The sequence below is a fragment of the Bufo gargarizans genome, chromosome 1, assembly GCF_014858855.1.
Source record: "Bufo gargarizans isolate SCDJY-AF-19 chromosome 1, ASM1485885v1, whole genome shotgun sequence".
In the NCBI taxonomy this organism is placed as follows: domain Eukaryota; kingdom Metazoa; phylum Chordata; class Amphibia; order Anura; family Bufonidae; genus Bufo; species Bufo gargarizans.
In genome coordinates, this window is record NC_058080.1 from 126,214,460 (window position 1) to 126,222,907 (window position 8,448).

Below are 8,448 nucleotides of genomic sequence, written 5' to 3' on the forward strand. Positions count from 1 at the left end.
GGGTCATTTTTCAAACTGGTGTAAAATAGAACTAGAATCAGATTCCAAAGGAGATATCACAAATGAAAGAAGGAATCTGATCTGGGCAACTAAACCAGTTCTACTTTACAATAAATCACCCCAAATATGTCTAAGAAGGCGGCATCGCTTATGAAATATAGTCATCTTACCTACAGATTGGTCACAAGTAGCCAGAGAGTGGCCCACCCCTCTTACATTTCAATTTAGGTCTGATTCAGTTTGGGTCAGAATAAATTTTCCCTGAATTAAAACTGCTTAGATTGCCTGGAAAAGTTGGCCTTTCTTCTCCTTCTCTCTCTTATCAATAAATTCAGGTTGAATTAATGAATTTGAATAAACACCACAAAATGATAACCCATTTAACCCCTTGCCTGCCGCCGTACAATTTTATACGTTGCATCGGTAAACTCTTAATTGTAACTCAACATATTAAAACATTGGGCAACAGTGCGATCGCGCTGCAGATCGCTGTGACTACTCTGTCATTAGACAGCTGCGGTCACAGTCAGGAGCACCAAGACCAGCAGAAGAAGTGGTCTCTCTTTGTGGCATCGCTTCAAGACTACTTTCACATCTGCTTCTTGCAGGATCCGGCAGGGTTCAGCAAAAACGCTTCTGTTATGATAATACAATCGGCTGCATCCCATGACACACTCAAAAACACTGCTTGCAGCGTTTTTCTATCCGGCATGGGAACGCAACCGAATGGAACGGAATTCTGGTGCGATGCGTTCAGTTTAGCTTTGTCCCCATTGACAATGAATGGGGACAAAACTGAAGCGTTTTCCTCCAGTATTGAGATCCTATGAAGCATCTCAGTACCGGAAAGGAAAAACGCTGGTATAAAAATAGCCTAACAGGGTGCTTCAGCGATCCATAGCGGTGTAAAGTAAAGCCGACAGGGAGCGGCATTCTTGATTTGAGAGCGCCCCCTAATAGCTGTAAAATTAACTGTGAACCTGCAGGCTGTGAGAAAAACATTAATTAAAAGAAATAATTAAAAATGAAACAAAGAAAAAAAAATAGTTCTATCTATAGTTTTAGGAATAGTATAGCAGACTACGTACGCACACATACACACACATATCCCTCCTTTTTTTGTTCGTAAAAAAAAAGTAAAAAACATGTATTTATTACTTATAGCAATAGTATAGCGGACTTTGTGTGTAAAATACTTTTTGCTTTCTTAAAAAAATTGTAAATATAGAAATGTTTTGTAACAGAAGAAAATTGATAATAAAGGAAACATATATTTTCAATTTTTTTAGTTTTTCCTTATTTTTTTTTTTCCAATGGCACAAAAGAAAGGTCTAAGGTGTCCCATGAAAAATATCACATGCAGGGGTGTAGCTATAGGGGGTGTAGAGGTAGCAGGCTTAGGCTCATTACTATGTATGAACGCCTTCCCCGATCTCCGCCGGGGGAGGCGTTCCTCACCTGAAAACGCACGCTTTCCTGGTTTTAGTACTCTCAGATGCTGTGGTCACATTTGACCATGGCATCCGAGAGGTTAAATGTCTACGGTTAACATTACCGCCGATCGCAGACATTAGCTTCTAGTGTCTGCTGTATCAAACAACAGGCATCTGGCAGCTATGGCGCTCGCTCCACTTTGAAGCAGGTACTATCTTAAAGGCCTGACATCCAACCGTTAAATTAGCACCTGATCTCAGCTGGGAATTGTACCCCCCTTTATCATGTTATAAATGATATAAGTGGATACAGTACTGATCAGACATATTCAGAGGCAGGAAAAACATTTACATCCAGTAACTCACAAGTGACACAAATTAATCATTCGCCTTCAATTTCTACTCCATATTGTCCAGATCACCATGATGTCTTCATTCTTCTACAACTTGTCTCTGAGTCTGAGACCTAGCTGTTTTCGGCTCCCCACTTTTACACAACCCAACCTTCCTCAGAATAGGTCATCAATATCAGTTTGGCGGGGGTCCGACTCCCAGGATGACTGCCGATCAGCTGTTGAGTGCCGCCACCCCTTCCTAGGCTATGTGACATCACGTTCCTTGGTCACATGGCAAAGTTTCACCTCAGCCCCATAGAACTGAATAGGGTTGAAAAGCAATATCAAGCACAGCTACTATATTATGTATGGACTTGTGCTTGGTAAGCTGCTGGGAGTCTGCATCGCTCACCAGCGCTCCGGTGAGCACAGCGGCTCCCTAAATCATCTAATCGGGAGGGGTGCTGGGCCTCGGACCCCCACCTATGTAAGAATAGGTTATCATTATAACTTCCTGGATAACACCTTTAATGAAAATATGAAAATAAATGGCATGCACAGTGCCCCTTTAAATAAGTGCAATATATAGTGCGACCATAAAAACTGCCATGAACAATGTCCCTAAAAAAGGGTGGCATGTAAAGTGCTGCACACTATACAATAAAATAATACCCAGGTCTTCCTGTTCTCCGAAGCAATACAAGCCAGATTCTGCCTGGTTTCTGTGGAAGTCCCCAGGTGGTGCAATGACGAATGTTGCCTGCATGACTGAAAGACACCATACTGCACCTCGAGCAGTGTGCCCCGCTTTTGTGTTCTACTAGCACCCCTGAGCCAGGAACGAGGAACGTTCCCTTGTAAACACTTGTCTCCCAGTCCTTGAACAGATTCGCTAGTAAGACAGGGAAGGGGACATAGCTACTCTAGCCTTTCACATGTTTACACTGCACATCTATATGGCAATCACCCTCATCGAGGCATGAATTCCACAACATCTCTGAAGCTGTCCTTTGGTGTTTGGTACTCAGAAACAGATTTCCCATTTCTGGGGCCCCAAGCAAAGTTATGCTTGGAGCCCACTGGCAAATACCCCGCCCCCTTTCCCCACCTCTGCTACTCTTACTAGATTGCAAGTTAGATGGAGCAGGGTTGCAGGTCCTGCTTTTGTAGGATTGTGCTACAGGTCCTCAGCATCCTGTCATATTCCCGACCACCGTAAAATGAAGCCTATTGAAGCGTCAGGACCAGGTGAGAGACAAGCATGGGGGCTAACCAGAAAACAGAGTCTAGAACATTATCTCTGCCCACGCAGAACGCTCTGGATAGGAGGATGAGCAATTTATTATTGACGGAGTGACTTATGTGAGGCACAGCGGTCTGGCTAGAGGCAGACCCGCGCCATAGTTTTGTGCCGCTGTTAGGTGTCTTGAGTACACAATCAGCAGGGACCCTTAATGATTTGCATGGTTTGTGTGGACGTGGTGGTAAAGACTTGCATTGCTGGTACTAAGACATGAACTGCAGATCCTTTAAAGGGGCTTTCCCATCATGCATCTCACTAGACTATGCCTTTACGCGATGATCTGTGGTGGCACCACTGCGTAAAGGCAAAACAGTGATGGGGACAGTGGCTGAAAAAGGCCACTATAAGGAAAACCACTTGAAGGAAGAACAAATCTTAAAGCGGTTGCCTGGGTTCAGACCTGAACCCAGACATACCACCATTTTCGCCCAGACAGCCCCCCTGATATAAGCATCGGAGCATTTCATGCTCCGATGCTCTCCTTTGACCTGAGCTGAATCGTGGCAAAGGCTTTTATTGGAGATCCGGTAAAGTACCGGGCTTTCCATGGGTAAGCTAGGCGGAGGCTTACGTCTAGCAGTGTTCCCTGTGACATCACCGGCACTAATGGGCCGGCTTTAGTGCTGCCCTAGCCTGTAAAATGGCTAGGGTAGAGCTAAAGGCCACCCATCAGAGCCAGTGACATCACCGGGAACAATACTAAGCGGAAGCCTTCACCAAGCAGTGTAAAAATATTAACAAACAGCCCTTGAAATGCTCCGATGCTCATATCAGGGGGGCCAGAGGGGTAAAAATGGGGATATGTCCGGGTTCAGCTCTTAAAGGGAACCTGTCACCTCCAACAAACATCCCAAGCCGGCAGCAGTACCTGAGAGTAGCCCACAGCATGTTTGTAACGATCATTTTCTTCCTGCAGGCAGATGAAGCAAAAGCTGTAAAAATGTTCTTTAATCCCCTGCCGGCGCGCTTCTCTAGTCAGGCTTAAAGTCATGGTAACCGCGCCCCCTTCCCTGCCCCTTCGCTGTGATTGACAGCGCTTATGCACGATAGTTCGTCTGGCTTTGCAGAACGGCCAGCTGTCAGTCACAGCGAAGGGGCTGGGAAGGGGGCGCGGTTACCGTGACTTAAAGCAAGGAGGCCGCTGCCCCGTGACTTCAAACCTGACTAGAGAAGCGCGCCGGCAGAGGATTCAAGATAGTTTTTACAGCTTTTGCTTCATCTACCTGCAGGAAGAAAATGATTGTTACAAACATGCTGCGGGCTACTCTCAGGTACTGCTGCCGGCTTGGGATGTTTGTTGGAGGTGACAGGTTCCCTTTAAGCACAAATGGCTGACACCATTTTTACACATTCAATGTCTTGGAAACATTTATATCTTACAGTGATGGATCGGGTGGTGAAGAAGAAAACTGAAGACGAAAAATAAAGCGGATTTTGAAATGGATCTCGGTACAGATAACCTTGCAGATTTGCAGCCAAAAGACGACTGTTCTACATTTATATGGGGCCTGGAAATGACCTGCAATAGCCATGATTATAATAACAAAGGATAAAGAAACTTCCCAATACCATTTTCTGATATTTCCTGTTATAGGCAAATGATTGGCGCCCCCGGGAGATTCAGGAGAGCCGGAAGTGACCTCCTGCATCTCCCCGCGGCTAGTTAGTTATCGAGTGCTGGGCATACAGATCACACAGACACTGTCAGCGCTCGATGCCAACAGAGTATAGATGGCAAGGCAGTACATATACACCTATAGTATTTATGCCCATCTTAAGCCGGAAGCTAGGATAAAAGGTTCTGTACAATCATGGCCAAAAGTTTTGAGACTTTCAAATGTTTGTTTTTGGATCTTTTTGTCAGATGTTACGTATCTATGGTACACTGAAGTAGGATTATACGCATTATATACGTTTTTTAACTTTGCTTGAGAAAAACATCACATTTAAGCAAACTCAGTGGGGGAGATTTATCAAACTAGTGTAAAGTAGAACTGGTTTAGTTGCCCATAGCAACCAATTAGATTCCTCCTTTTATTTTCCAAATGAGATGTGAAAAATGAAAGTTGGAATCTGATTGGTTGCTATGGTCAACTAAGCCAGCGCTACTTTACACCAATTCGATAAATCTCCCTCAATATTTCCAGTGCTGAACCTTCTTCTTCAGGACTTCTACAGTTCACACCGTCATGCTGGATATCAGCTTTGGGGCCAAATCCTGACTGATGGCAACCCATTCTTCCCTAATCTGTGTTTTTGTTTGTCCACCTGCTTTTTGAGGGTTGACCACAGGTTCTCAATGGGATAGAGATACGGGGATGTGAAGGTTATAAATAAGAAACGTGTGGAAACCAAAGAGTCAGATATGCCCCAGTTTTTGGGCGTGTATCTGGTGCAGATTGCGGTGCAAAGGCTATTTGAGATGCAATCTGCTCACGCCAGGTCTAATACAGTGGGTGTAGCCTGGGCGGGGAAGGGGTCGGACCGGCAGACCCATCTCATTCATAATTTTCTATGCCTATTATAGGTTTTGGTCTAAATTTAAGACAACGAGGAACCTGTCTTAAATTTAGACCGGCAGTGGATGTGCCAAAGTTATGTAAAGACCTGCGCCTCTACATAACTCCGGCGGATCCACCGCCAGCGGAAGGGGTTATTAAGACTTGCATCTCAACCACCATTCTTAATGAATGACCCCCCAAGTATCTTAAGAACTTGTAGAGAGTAATGGGCTCTGACTGTGAGAGATGGTGTTTTCACTCCCCACAAAGAGCAGGACGCTTAGCACCAGAGACCAAGCAGCTAAGGCTGAGGTGGTGCTAGCGAGATGGTTCTCTTCCTTGGGAGATACCTCTTTGCATACATCGGGAACCATCAAAAGCCATCCATGGATTTCTGTGCTGGTCATCTGCTATTATTTGCTACAGGCTAGAATTTACTCCACAGTGAACTAGTTGAATATATGTGAAGAAATGTGTAGTCTCAGCATCTTCTTATTGGTGGTTTATTTGTCTGTAGTATATTATAATGTTATCCATATTATACCTTAAATCAGCAGTGAGTTAGAATTTAAGCTGCAGTGTAAAGCATGGGGAGCAATAGCCAGAGACCTAACTAGAAGGTCATGAGTGAATGGATTTGTAAGAACGAATTTGTCTCATTAAGTAGAGTTCTCCACCTGTGATGTGGTGTCCCCAAAGCTGAGGATGCTCCGCCCACTGATTTTTGACAGGGCTGGACAACTCACCCGGCCTATAGAGGCTCTGTTTCCCGCGACTGCGGCAGCGGAAACAGTAGTCTAGCTATTAGATCTAATGCAAAATGTCTAACATGCCCCCCATCTACTATGTGCCATTTATACATCTGACTTTTTATCTGAATGAGGGCTGCCCTGTCAAGCACCACCTACAGATCTGCAGCCTGGCACCTTAACCTGAATATGCTTAATCCCTTAAAGGGGTTGTCCCACAAAAAATATTCTACAGTTTTCAAACCAGCATCTGGATCTGAATCATTTTGTTAATGACATGTAATTAAAAATGTAGTACAGCCACTGAGTTATTCAATAAAATGTATCTGTATAGCGCCACCTGCTGTTTGTTTTTTCTTATTTCTTTGGCCTGCTCACTGAGAAGGCCGCACATGCTCAGTATCCTTCTTCAACTGTCTCCTGAGTTGTGATAGGTAGAGCTGAGACACGCCCCCTGAGCTGCAGCAGACAAGACACTCCCCTTGAGCTGCCAGCTTGATATAAATCTAGCAGAGCAATGAATGTGGAGGTCTCTGGATTTATGTGAGATAAAGGACTGGTTCTAGCTTTGTTATGAAGAGGTTGTCATGTACTATATGATGTCTGATATTCATTTTTTTACATTAGTCATGGGATAACTCCTTTAAAGATGAAGCCATTGTCTTTTGACGGTGGGGGCGGTTAAGGTACCCAGTCTACAGGGACGTCTTTTGGCGTTGCTGTGGTAGAGGGGGGTTGCCGGCTCACAGAGTTGCCCACACAGCTACAAAAAATAATAAAGATCTCTCCAGCTTGTCAAATGTGCCCCAATACAGCAAAAATGCAAACTATAACCCATTCTTCAGTAAAAAGTAACTCAAAATACAGATCTTTTTGAGTGATTTTGTTAACTAAAAGGAATAAAATATAAAATAAAGTCAGTATCAACATAATCATATTGACCCACAAAACAAAGTTTGTACCTCACAGTGCATGCTATAAAAAATAAAATAAAATAAAATAAAGAAAAACACAGGATTGAACCATTTTGCTCACCTCACCTCCAAAAATGAAAAGTCATGATTTACCCCCAAAATGGTACCAAGAAAAACTATAGCTCGCCCTGCAAAAAAAAAACAAGTACAAGAAAAAGAAAGTAGAGTAGGTGAACAAAAACTAAAAGTTAAGGTTGTTTATAAATTATTTCAGTACAAACCAAGTTCCAAAGTCCCAATGACGCTCCTTCCCTTCTGAGCTCTCGTCGTGTCCCCAAACTGTTCTTTATGACCCCGTTGCTGTACTTTGGAGAAGTTGAGTATCAATTTGTGTGTGAGTGCTTATTCTCTAGGTAATCCTTTTGATAATGAAAGGCATTATGGGCAAACTCGCCGGCCAGGGCCCTGCCCAAGGTCATGTGATCTTCTATCTTCAACTTCCCTATGAAAGTCTATAGAACACCCGTAGGGTCAAAACCATATCTACACCCCTAGCTGAATTCTAACACTGGTACCACAGGGGTGTTGCCAGTGCACACAGGGGCAGGAACTTAAAGTAGCCCTGGTAAAAAAAAATATTAATTAAAAAAAGCAGCCCCATGTTGTAGGCAAGTTCAAATTGACAGAAGGCAGGGCCAACACAAGCCACAAGGACAACAAAAGTAGTAGTGCAGCACAAGATATGTCCCCAGTGAAACCAAACACCCCAATGCAGCATACAATACTGTCCTATCACCATACTGAGGATGGTTAAATTCAGGAGGCCATCTGCAGCTGTCATCCAGGTACATAAGTATCTGATGGTACTAGCATTAATAAATGCTGAGGCCATCAGAACGTTATGTACCCGGCGAGTGTCCGTTAGGAAGGCTCGGGTGGCCACCTGGGCATGGGGCTATTGGGAAATTTCCCTGTAGGACCGTTGGCCAGTCCGCCCCTGCACTCTACACCCATATGCACCCTGTTGACACTTGCAAAGAAATGAAGGGCGATGCGCCCTATGCCTCATATTTAGGGCTCATGCCAGGCTCGGACTGGCCCACCGGGGAGGCGGGGGATTCCTCAGTGGGCCCCCAGTCCCCTGTGCCCTAGATAAGATGAAGGAGTAATTATTTCTACTTTCTCAGGAGAGATAATTATTGTAACCACTTGG

General features: G+C 44.3%; 1 long non-coding RNA gene across 1 annotated transcript; it reads right to left on the reverse strand.

Annotated features, from left to right (window-relative positions):
* Positions 1-5,357: 5,357 nt before the first annotated feature.
* Positions 5,358-6,620, reverse strand: LOC122941061. Its single transcript, XR_006390413.1, has 2 exons — positions 6,566-6,620; positions 5,358-6,504 (listed from the first exon to the last, which is right to left on the reverse strand). It is a non-coding gene; the product is annotated as an uncharacterized LOC122941061 (long non-coding RNA).
* Positions 6,621-8,448: the final 1,828 nt, after the last annotated feature.